Raw genomic sequence first — 12193 nt, forward strand, 5'->3', positions numbered from 1 at the left:
AATTCCTTTCCTTTTTCCTTTCTCTAATCTCTCACTGAGAAGGCAAGCCATTTGATGATGTCAGTTACACATGCACAATCATGAAAAACATTTCTTTATTAGCCATGTTGTGAAAGAAAACACAGACAAAAACCTCCATGAATAATAAAGTTTAAACAAATGTATTCTTCATTCTGCATTCAGATTTTATCAGTTCTTCTCTGGAGGTGGATAGCATTTTTTCATCATAAGTCCTTTGGATGTCATATCATTTTATTGATAAGAATAGCTAAACCATTCACAATTGATCATTACATAATATTGTTTTTACCGTGTACACTGTTATCCTGATTCTGCTTACTTCACTTTGTATCAGTTCATATAAGTTTTCCCAGGTTTTTTGAAATCTTATTCCTTATCACTTCTTATGAAGAAATAGTATTTAATCACAATCATATATCACAACTATCCCAATTTTTCCACATCATTGCAACATTTCTTATTTTCTTTTTTTTATCATATTAGCCAATCTGATAGGTCTAAGATGGTACTTCAGAAGTGTTTTAATTAGCATTTCCCTAATTGACAATGATTTAGGGCATTTTTTCATATCACTATAAATAGTTTTGATTTCCTATTCTGAAAACTGTCTGTCTTTGACCATTTATAGCTTTGATTTCCTTTTCTGAAAACTATCTCTTTATCAACTGATCAATGACTTATACTCTTATAAATTTGACTCAATTCTCTATATATTTGAAAAATGAGATCTTTATCATAGAAAATGGTTATAAAAATTTTCAGTTATTATTACTATATATTTCTTTATTTTCCCATATTTCTCTTTTTTTTTTCTTTCACCCTGTCCCTCCTCAAAAGTGTTTTGCTTCTAATTATACTTCCCCAAATCAGTTTTTCCCTTTTATCAATCCCAACACTCTCTTATCCTTTCACCCCTCCTACTTCCCTGTTGTGGTTATTTGTCCTTTTTTCCTGAAGTAGATGACTTCAGGGAGGGGATGCCATCATATTCGAAGGAACTGAATTTAAATGAGGGAGGTCTATGCCAGGTTACCTGCCTCACTTTTCCCTCCAGATCCATCTGGGTTTAGTGATAAGATACAAATTAGGATGATTTATATGGCCCTGGATACCTGGAAGGGAAGTAGAAAGGAAGGAAAGGAGGAGGAAAAAGAAGAGAGAAGAAAGGGAGAGAAAAGGGAAGGAAAGGCAGAAAGTAGGGAGGAAAGAAGGAATAAAGAAAGGAAAGAATGGATGAAGGGAAGGAGGGAGAAAAGGGAGGAAGGAAGGATGGGAGAAAGGAAGGAAAGAAGGAAGGAAGAAAGGAAGGAAGGAAGGATGGAACAAAGGAAGGAAAGAAGGGAGCAAGGAAGAAAGGGAGGTGGGAAGGAAGAGAAGGAAGGGAGAGAGGGAGGGAGGAAGGAAGAGGTCTTCTAACTAATTGATTCTAGATCAGCTTTACTCATAGAGGTAAGTTATTCTTGAAGAGGACCATGACATCAGGGAGATCATGTCATGACATGCAATGAACTGGATTTAAGAGGGAGGACTGTGCAAGGTCACCTGCCTCACTTTCCCTCCAGAGCCATCTGGTTCCAGAAATTAAGATTCAAGCATTATCTGCTACTCCCTATCTTCTGCTCCACTGTAAAGGCTCTTTTGTGATTCTCTTATGTGAAATAATTTACTCCATTTTCTCTCTCTCTTCACACTTGCCCCAGTGCATCCCTCTTTCTCAAACTTTAATTTTATTTTTTTAGATATCATCCCATCATAGTCAACTCACATCTGGGCCTTCTGTTAATGTATATATACTCCCTCTAACTGCCCTCATAATGATAAGATTCTTAGGAGTTATAAGTATTTTCTTCCATGTAGAATTGTAAATAGTTTAACCTTTTAAAATTCCTTATGATATTTCTCTTTCATATTTCCTTTCTGTGAGCCTTGTATTTGAAATTCAAAATTTCTATTTAGCTCTCATGTTTTCATCAGGCATGTTTGAAGATCCTCTATTTGATTAAATAGTCATTTCCTCCCCCCCCTCCCCAAAGAATTATACTCAGTTTTGCTGGGTAAGTGATTCTTGGTTGTAGTCTTAGCTCCTTTTCCCTCTTGAATATCACTTTAATCTTCTGATCCTTTAAAGTACAAACTGCTAAATCTTATATTAGCTTGACTGTGGCTCCATGATATTAGAACTGTTTCCTTCTGGCTGCTTGCAATTTTTTTCCTTGTACTGGAAATTTGAGTGTAATATTTCTGGAATCATTTTAGGGATTCATTTTAGCATCTCCTTCAGGAAGTTGTTGCTGGATTCTTTCACTTTCTAGTTTACCCCATGGTTGTAGAATATCAAGGCTGTTTTCCTTGATAATTTTTTTGAGAGATGGTGTCTAGACACACACTCTCTCTTGTTTATCTTGGATTTCAGGGTAGCTCAATGATAATGATAATAATAATTTTTATATATTTATTTATTTGGTGAAGCAAGCAAGGTTAAATGACTTGCCCACGGTCACACATTAAGTGTCAAGTGTCTGAGCACAAATCTGAATTCAGTTCTTTCTGATTCCAGGGCTGCTGCTCTATCTAGCTCCTCTGGCCAATAATTTTAAAATGATCTCTCCCCAATCTATTTTCCACGTCAATTGTTTTTACAGTGAGATATTTCACATTTTCTTCTTTTATTTTGTTTTACTGTTTCTTGATGTTTCATGGAGTCACTAGCTTCTAGTTGCCTGATTCTAATTTGTAAATAATTATTTTCTACAATGAGTTTGTGTACTCATTCCATTTACCTAATTCTACATTTTAAGGAGTTCTTTTCTTAAGAGAATTTTTATGCCTCCTTTTTCCATTTGATCAATTCTGCTTTTTTAGAAATTCTCTCCAATGCATTTTTGTATATCTTTTACCATTTTGCCTATTCTGTTTTTAAGATGTTATTTTCTTCAGTATTTTTGTTCCTCTTTTTCCAAACTGTTGACTTTTGTTTCACTATTTTCTTGCATCATTCTCATTTCTTTCCTCAATTTTTTCCTTTGCCTCTCTAATTTGATTTTTAAATATTCTTTTTGAGCTCTTTTAGGAATTCATTTTGGGCCTGAGACCAATTAATATTTTTCTCTGAGACTTTGGATATACTTGTTTTTATTTCTGTTGTCATATGGGTATGTTTAATCTTCTTTGTCCTCACAGTAATTGTCTATGTTGATCAAGGTAAGATTTTACTATAAATTTTTTTTTCATAAGTTTATCTTTCTTAACTAGTTTTTCAAGTTTTCTGACAAAATAACCATTCTGGATTTCAAAGGCAAGTTTGTACAGTATTATTTTTTGTTGTTTACTCATTTTTTCTGGTCTGTTTTTTGACTTTTAATTTTATATCAAAGTTGGTCTCTGCTCCCAGGATGTTCTAAGTTTCCAGTTGTGTGTGTGTGTGTGTGTGTGTGTGTGTGTGTGTGTGTGCAAATGCTATTGTTTTTAAAGTAATTCTGGGGGGTCTATAAGTTTCTATAAGTTTCCAGTTCTTTCAAGGTGATATGATCTAAGAAGAAGTGTAGTCATTGCTCTCTTGGGCTGTGTTCTGGTGAACTACCACAAGCATTCTTTCCTACCCTGAAACTATGACCAGCATCCCCTTTCCCTGTGGTCCCATATTCTAATGTGCTGGTGTTCCTTACTTTTGGACTGCGACCTGTAATGCAGATTCTCATATCCAGTGCCATCAAAAACTTCAATGTAATCTCTTTCTAACCAGTTGTCTAATACACTTAACATCACTAATTATGCTCTCTGGAAGCTGCCACTGCCAACTTCACTGCCAAGCTGTCACTCCCAAGGCTAGTTTGCTATGGTTGGTTTTCTATGGTGGTTTGTGTGGTTACCTTGGCAGATAGATTTTTTCCTGCTGACCTTCAGAGTTTTTTTGTACTAGAAAATTGTTTTATCCCATCTTTTTGTTGGTTTTAGTGCTCCAAAATTCCTTTTGAGTTGTGTCTATCTTGACTCAGTCTCTCCTTCTCTCTCCAAAACTTTCAATGAGATGTAAATTGATGTAAGTAAAGAAAGTTCAGGATAGAAATATCAGTTGGAAATAATATTTTTTCAAATAATCTGAGAATTTTAGAACTTGATATATAGGTTTTAATATAGAAAAACCCAGGCTATTTGCTAAATAATTGTTGTATTACATATTACATATCTATTATTTCTGGTATTCCTGTGCTAATAACATCTTAATGGAACATACCAAGTGTATTATCTTTAGGATTAAAAAAATTGGCATGAATTTTAATGGAAAAAATAAATTTATAAAGTAACCTAGGGAACATTTAGACCAGCAAGAGGATTTCAGAAAGGCCTGGAGAGACTTACATGAACTGATGCTGAGTGAAATGAACAAGATGAGGAGATCATTATATACTTCAACAACAATACTATATGATGATCAATTCTGATGGACGTGGCCATGCTCAGCAATGAGATGAACCAAATCAGTTCCAATAGAGCAGTAATGTTAAACTAGCTACACCCAGTGAAAGAATTCTGGGAGATGACTATGAACCATTACATAGAATTCCCAATCCCTCTATTTTTGTCCGCCTGCAATTTTGATTTCCTTCGTAGGCTAACAGTACACTATTTCAAACTCCAATCCTTTTTGTAAGCAAAATAACTGATAGGACATGTATGCTTATATTGTATTTAATTTATACTTTAACATACTTGGCATGTATTGGTCAACCTGCCATTGTGGGGAGGGGATGGGGAGAAGGAGGGGAAAAATTGGAACAAAAGGTTTGGCAATTGTCAATGCTGTAAAATTACCCATGTATATAACTTGTAAATAAAAAGCTATAATTAAAAAATAAATAAATAAATAAAGAGGGAACATTTAAAGAACAAAAGCAAGTCAATTTAATGTGACTTAATAGGCATCTATTACGTATATAACACTGTGCTAAGTACTGGAGGTAAAAAAGCATAAGCAGTCCCTTCTCTTAAGGAATTCTCCACAATCAAATGGAGAGGACAACATGGAAACAATTATGTACCAGGTATACATATGTATATGTGTGTGTGTGTGTGTGTGTGTATGTTAGAGATCTACAGATAGGTGTACATACAATATGTGTATATATGTATATGTGTATACACATACATATTCATGCATATATATACACACATATACATACATGTACATGCACTCACATATAGACATTTATGAATTACATTTGAAAGAACTGAATGAAATCATTAGTACTAAAGCAAAACAGAAATGGCATCTTGCAAAAAACAGGTTTTAGCTGAGATTTGAAGAAAGTCATGGAAACCATAAAGATGAAAGAAAGAGAATTGTGGGAATGGGAAATAGGCAGTAAAATTTTATGGAGTCTTGAGAAAGAGTACAATGTTCAATGAACAAAAAAATAAAGGACTATCACTCTATTTTATGTAATCCAGGTTTCCTAAAAACCGTTACTATGACAATACAATCTCATTGAAAGACCATTAGGATTATCTCAAAAGAAAAATTCTGTGATAGCTTGTCTTTGAAATTCAGAATTCAATTTTCTAATGGTCATTTTATCAGAAAATATGAAAAATTTATATTAGCTTGAGAAAAATCTAATTAATTTCATAAATTCTTATGAAAAAAGATTTTATGGTAAAATCTTACCTTGATGCTTAATTACTCTTAGATTGGAATCTAATGGAAAGTAATTGCTTTACTTATGTCAACTGTATTTATTTTGCACAGAGGAAAACCTTTTGAAACTCAAAGGCTCAGTCAGTTCTACCAAGTTGATGTAATATTTGAGATCAGATAAATCAAACAGCAGTCTTAAAGAATACATTTGTACATCCCCGGTATGAACTCAATTACAAAAAATGGTTACATAGTACAAAAAACCCCATAAATAACTTCTTAAATACTCAGAGCTTTAACTAACAATTTGGTGCCTAGGATAAGCTTTATGAAATGAATACAGGCCAAATTTAGTTGAGGTTGGAAAGAGATGTTGAGACACAAGATCTTGGGATACTTGTCTCTAGAAAGAAAAATCATTTGGGGGGGTCTTAATAGACATTTGTCTATTAGGGGCATAAGTCATTTGATAATTTCATTTTTTAAGGCTACTATTTCTTTTCTGATACTCAAGGAATATAAGGCTAAATTCCAACACCTTGGAGAGGGTCTGTAGATACTTTTGAGTGAGGTCTTCAAAATAGGGCTCCATCATTTTGTTTAATTTAATTCATAGATCAAACATATCCATATGCTCATGTAAATACAAAAAAAAACACAATAAAAGCTAAATATGAATTCTCTGCTGATTTATTGCCCACTCTGAATCATCTAGGTTTATCTGAAAGCATGGAATAGTAGATAGAGTGCAGGAAGACCTGGGTTCCAATATTTCCTCTGCTATGTACTGGTTGTATGATGGTAGATGTTCATTTACCTTCTGAGTGCCCCAGGAAATTCTACCACATTATTTGCAAAACAGATACTAAATTGAACTATTGGTAGAGGGAGCTTATTGTCAAAAGCTTCTTATATCAGTGAAATCACAAGTCCAGTAAAAATTAAACAAACATCTCCTCATCCCCAGCCCACAAATTTACTTTCCCATATGAATATACTAAACATGGACATACAGTAACACATGTTCAAGCTAAAAAGAAAAGGCTTTGAAATCTATTGTTTGATATTATCTATACCACTTCCCTATCCCCTTGCCATATAATTTCTTGTCACTTTTTGAGTTGTCATATTAAGTGGTAAGAGATGTGATTTTTCCATCTTTCTCCAAAGAGGCATCTTGCATGTTATTACCAAAGTCCTAAGTTATTTTGCTAAGTTATTAGAGGATATATAGACTTGGGAAATAGTTAACAAGCTAATTTTTAGATTCGGAAAAAAGGCCAACCCTGAAAATTATAAAGCAGGTTACCAAATGATGCCTAGGAAGTGACTAGAACAAATCAAACAAGATGTAATCACCAAGAAGAGCACAATGTGCTGGACAGCAATCACCAGGGCTTTGTTGAGAGCAAATTGTTCCTGAACAACTTAATTTTCCTCTATGATGGACTGAGGAGCTGCACAAAGAAGAACGGAATAGAAATGTCAGGAAAAATCCAATTCTTCTCTGCAATGAGGGGAAAAAATCAGTAATTCATGCATTATAATTTTGTTTAGCCTTTAATCCCAAAGCTCATTTGTTAAAGAAAAGGACTTTTGCCTTGATTAAAACTCAAACTTCAAACTATATACAGATATAATACAGATATTGGATCTGTAGTATAGCAATGAAGGAAATAAGAATAGCAAACAAAGACATGATTATGAATCTGTATATTCTTGCCTCTTCACTTCAACCCAGGATCACTCTTTAATTATAATATAAACCACTTATGTGGATTTCAACAAAGCTTATGATTCCATATATTCTGTCATTTTATTATTGAGACAAAAAAATACCTGCAGGATCTAAATCAAGCTGTAATGTCCTTGGACAAAAGGCAAGAGTGGCATTTTTTTCTGACAGATTAGGGTGTCAGAAAGAGTTTACAATCCTTCTTTAGTCTTAAGCTGATATTGTTCTTTGGAGGGTCATTCATGTTTCCCAGGCATTCATTTGAGGATTGCCTAGTTTGAATGTACACAGACCATCTGAAGAACAATATTCTCAGTAACTCAGCTTGAGGAAGTTGACAAGGAGAGAAAAATGGAAATGGAAATGTGGAATGAGGACAACAATGTGAGAAGAAGTGACTGAAAATTTGACATCTACTGCGGGAGATAAAGCAATGGTACAAGCTAATATGTCGGTAGGGATGCCTATATTTCTAAACTTCAATAAAGAAGCACAGTGGAGGTTTTCCTTTGAAAATAATATCTGGAAGTACAGCTGATCACATCCAAGTTGCTTGTAAAGGTTATAAGGAAGCTGAACCTGCTTTCATGTTTAGGCTGATAAGGGGAGAACATTGGGCTAGATTATATTGAGCCCACACACAAAAGAAACCAGAATTAATCATGAAAATATGGGTAAGAATTCAGAAAGCATCTCTACCTTAGAAGAAACACTATTGAGTATCCTTGTGCTAACATGAAAGAAAAATTCCTCTTAAGACATATTTGTCTTATGTCAGCCATAAAGAAAATGGAACTCCTACTTTGTCCACTCATAACTCTATCTTGAGTTGATAAATCCAATCACTGTGGAAATTGCTATTTGAGAACATTTTATAGCCAGAAGGTCAAGGTTGTGTGATAAGTTAAAAAAAAAGCCACTTAGGATTTTCTCTTTCTTTCTTTCCCCACTCCAAGTCATAAATCCTAACTTCCTTTTGGTCCTGGAATTTAATAGAAACTGGTAAATCTTTTGTTTCCAGGGAGAGAGACAGGTGTTGAAGAAGTGGGATCAAGGTAATCAAGATAGGATTTTTTAAAATAAAAGAGCTTGCCAAAGATGTGGAGTTGCCATGGTAACCACTTGTTACTGCTAAAAGCCAGAGTAATTACTCTGACAAAATCTTCCCTAACATACACTTCCTCCCTCCATTTTCTGCCATTTTTGACTAGCACTTTATTTTTTTCCCACTGATTTCCTTCAGGTTTTTGATGGCTTGAGGTTTCTCCATCAAGAGAAGAAATAATTTGCTTTAACACAGAGGTAGATAGGATTTTCTAACCTAAGGGTAATGATCAAGGGAAGAAATCTATTTTGTTGTTGCTCTAAGTGTCATGGATAAACCAGCCAGAATTTTCTTTTTACTTCTTTACTAGGAGGAGAAAAGAGCTTATTCTGTCCTAAAAAGTGCTGCAGGAGGGGATTTCAATAAAGTAAAGAATGCTTCACCTGAAATATACAGACTGGCACTTTCTAAGGCCACTGTAATCTGGCATGCCAGTAGAAATGTCTGAACTTCTCTGGCAAATTAATTTCTTTCAGGGTCCCAACAGTAGTTTCTATTCAGTTAAAATTGAGTATAATTTTGATTTTTAATGCCTTCAAAGGATTTCCATAAAGACAATACACAAATTCTAAAAATCTCTTTAGAGTTGAGATTTGATAGTCTTCTTGATGGTAAGGTGAACTCTCTACTCATTTTACTGTATTGCTTTTCAGATTTATTTTTTTCCCCTATAACTATATACTGTAACTAAATGGTTATCAGCATTAAGTCTAATACCAATATGGGAAAGCCCTCAGAAAAGAGCATCACCTTTTATATTTTGAACTTGTGATTGAACATCAGCCTCAAGGAGTATATGTTTAGGCATGGAAGTGACTTTGAGCCATCTGGAGGTTCAAATCTAATAAGTGGAACCAGCTGGCAGGAGGAAAAGATCTTGCCACTGAAGAAGTGCATCATCAAGAGGATTGATGCAAGTCTAGTTGTTTTACCAGAAGACAATTTTGGGATAATGAAAAGCCAAAGTAAAACATAATATAAAATAGATAATTAGAAGTCTTATTAATAGCTTTATGCCCTGATAAAAATCAAATGATCAATCTCCCAGAAGCCTGTATCAATAGCTTTAAGTTACTGAGTTTAAGTCTTTAAGAACTTATTATTTCTATTTATTTTCTTACAAGGTATTTTTTGGGGGAGAAGGGAGGAGAGTCAAATGTGTATTGATGACTTTAATATTTAATATTTCTTTATGTATAGGAAAAATACTTGCTTCAAAACTCATTCATATTATACGCTGAATATCTCTGTTACTTCCATTTTGGAGGGAAGGAAAAGAGAATCCCTAGATGTCAGTCATATTCAAAAGTGTAAGTAAAATTGTCCACCAGACACTGGGCTGTGGATTTAATTTTTTTTTCTGTTTTGTGTAAGGATGGGGATCCCAGTTCCTTTTTCATTCAGAAAGGTTCCCTGGACTGAAACAAATCCAATACTTAGACAATATTCCAGACACTAGGAACTGGCTAATGTGGATCCAGAAATAATAGTTTCTCAGTATTCTAGACTAGAATTAAATTGTATTTTCATTGTTATCTATATTTGATGAATAGGTTTTATGATTACTTTTCTCAATATAAAAAGAAGATGGGTTGAAGCACAGAAACAAAGAAATTCAGATTTGGAAGGAATCCTCGAAGTTGTCTAGTCTAAGTCATAACTGAAAAAGTATTTCCTCTATATCATGATTTATGAGTTATCATCTAGCCTTTGCTTGAGGATCTCTAATGAAGGAAAATCCTGTAAGTAATGAACCAGTTTATTCAACTTTAAGTGAATTTTAATTGGTAAGAAAATTTTCCTTATGTTTAAATTTCCCTAAGTTTAAGTTCTCCTTATTCCCCAAATTTTATTTGTGGCCAAACAGAACAATTTAATTTGTCATCTACATGACAGGCTTTCAAATATTTAAAAATAACATTCATGTCCTTTCTGAATCTTCTCCTTACTAGACAAAAATTCCTTATTCCATTAATTGATCTTTATACAACATAAACTTGAAAGCCTTTTTACTATTTCTGGTTATTCTTCTATGGATAACCTAGATAATAATAATAACAGCAGCTTACTATGTGCCTTACACGGTGCTAAGCACTTTATAATTATTATGCCATTGGATCCTCATAACCACAAAAGGAAGTAGTTTGCTATTATTTTACTATTATTTATTATTATTTGTCATTATCACCCCCAGTTCACAGATGAAGAAACAGGCAAACAGACATGGAATAACTTTCCCAGAATCACACAGCTAGCAAGTATCTGAGATTGGACTTGAATTCAGATCTTCCTGACTTCAGGCTCAGTGCTGTATCCATTGGAATACCTGCTGTCCCTAGTAATCAATGTCCTTCTTAAAATGTGGTATGCAGAATGAAAAAGCATGGCCAATTGTAGTCTGAGCATAGTCTAGAGTACAGAGAAACTATCACCTCTTTATACCTGGAAGACATGAGTCTCTAAATGTAGTCCACAATTACATTAATTTCTGTGGATACTATGTGGGTCTGAGAATAGTATAAACAGGTCTTTATTAAGGAAGACTCATCTTCCTGAATTCAAATCTGTTCTCACACAGTTTCTAGCTGTGGGCAAATCACTTAACCCTGTTTGTCTCAGCTTCTTCATCTGTAAAATGATCTGGAGAAGGAAATAGCAAACCACTCTGGTACCTTTGCCAAGAAAACCCCAAATAAGATAATGAAGAATTAGACATGACGGAACAGCAATACATTTTTTCAGTTTTCATTTTTCTTATATATATCCCCTTCTCTTTACTTATACACTCATCATTCTAGTTCTGCCCTTCATATCCTTTCCCATGGATTATTAAAAAAAACCTTCTAATTGGCCTTTTTTGTCTCAAGGCTTTCCCAATTTAAGTCCAATCTCCTGAACTAGATCTGACTTTATCACTTCTATTCTGTAAGTTCCAGGGGCTTATTATTGCCTTCAGGTTCAAATATTTTCCCCTTTATTTGGCATTTAAAGTTCCTTACAACCAGGTCTCTTACAAGTTTAACAGACTTTACTCCCTTCCATGAACCTTAAGATCCATTCATACAGACTTACTTGTTCTATTTCTGTTGCTTTACCCTGAAGTCCTCTGTCTGGAATGCTCTCCCTCTTTACCTCATTCTCTTAGATTTTCTAGATTTAGTTAAAATTCAGCTTCATTAGAAGTCTTTCCCATCATTGCTAGTACATTCCTTTAAAAAAAACTCTCCATCTATTCTGTACATATCTTATATAAATGTACATGTTTTTAATACCAATTATGACATAGGACAAAAAGACAGAGGTTATTTTTTCTTTTTTTTTCCTTTTGGTTCCTTTGTCTAGTTGTTAGCACAATACCTAAAATATCATAAGGACTTAACAAATGGGTCTTAGTTAATTGAAAAAAATTGCTCTATACTTATGTGGCCCTTCCTCTGCCCTTCAGGAACAGAATATATATATATATATATATATATATATATATATATATATATATATATTAATTCTGTTTTCAACTATAAGGAAATGAGCATAGCAACGGGAATATTCTTAAATTTAAAAAGTAATTCTCTGGCCCTAATATTCTCCCAATCTGCTCTCACTGGTCAAAAATAGAAGCAAAAAAAGCACATTTTGAACTTAATTTATGTTTTTTTTAACTGCCTAAATTATCCTGCTCTATCATACTATGTCATAT

General features: G+C 33.8%; 1 protein-coding gene across 2 annotated transcripts in view; it reads right to left on the bottom strand.

Annotated features, from left to right (window-relative positions):
• The window catches only part of NALCN (sodium leak channel, non-selective), a 476168-nt gene that overhangs the window by 99816 nt on the left and 364159 nt on the right, over positions 1 to 12193 (bottom strand). The gene's annotated exons all lie outside the window — the stretch shown is intronic.

The sequence above is a fragment of the Sarcophilus harrisii genome, chromosome 3, assembly GCF_902635505.1.
Source record: "Sarcophilus harrisii chromosome 3, mSarHar1.11, whole genome shotgun sequence".
In the NCBI taxonomy this organism is placed as follows: domain Eukaryota; kingdom Metazoa; phylum Chordata; class Mammalia; order Dasyuromorphia; family Dasyuridae; genus Sarcophilus; species Sarcophilus harrisii.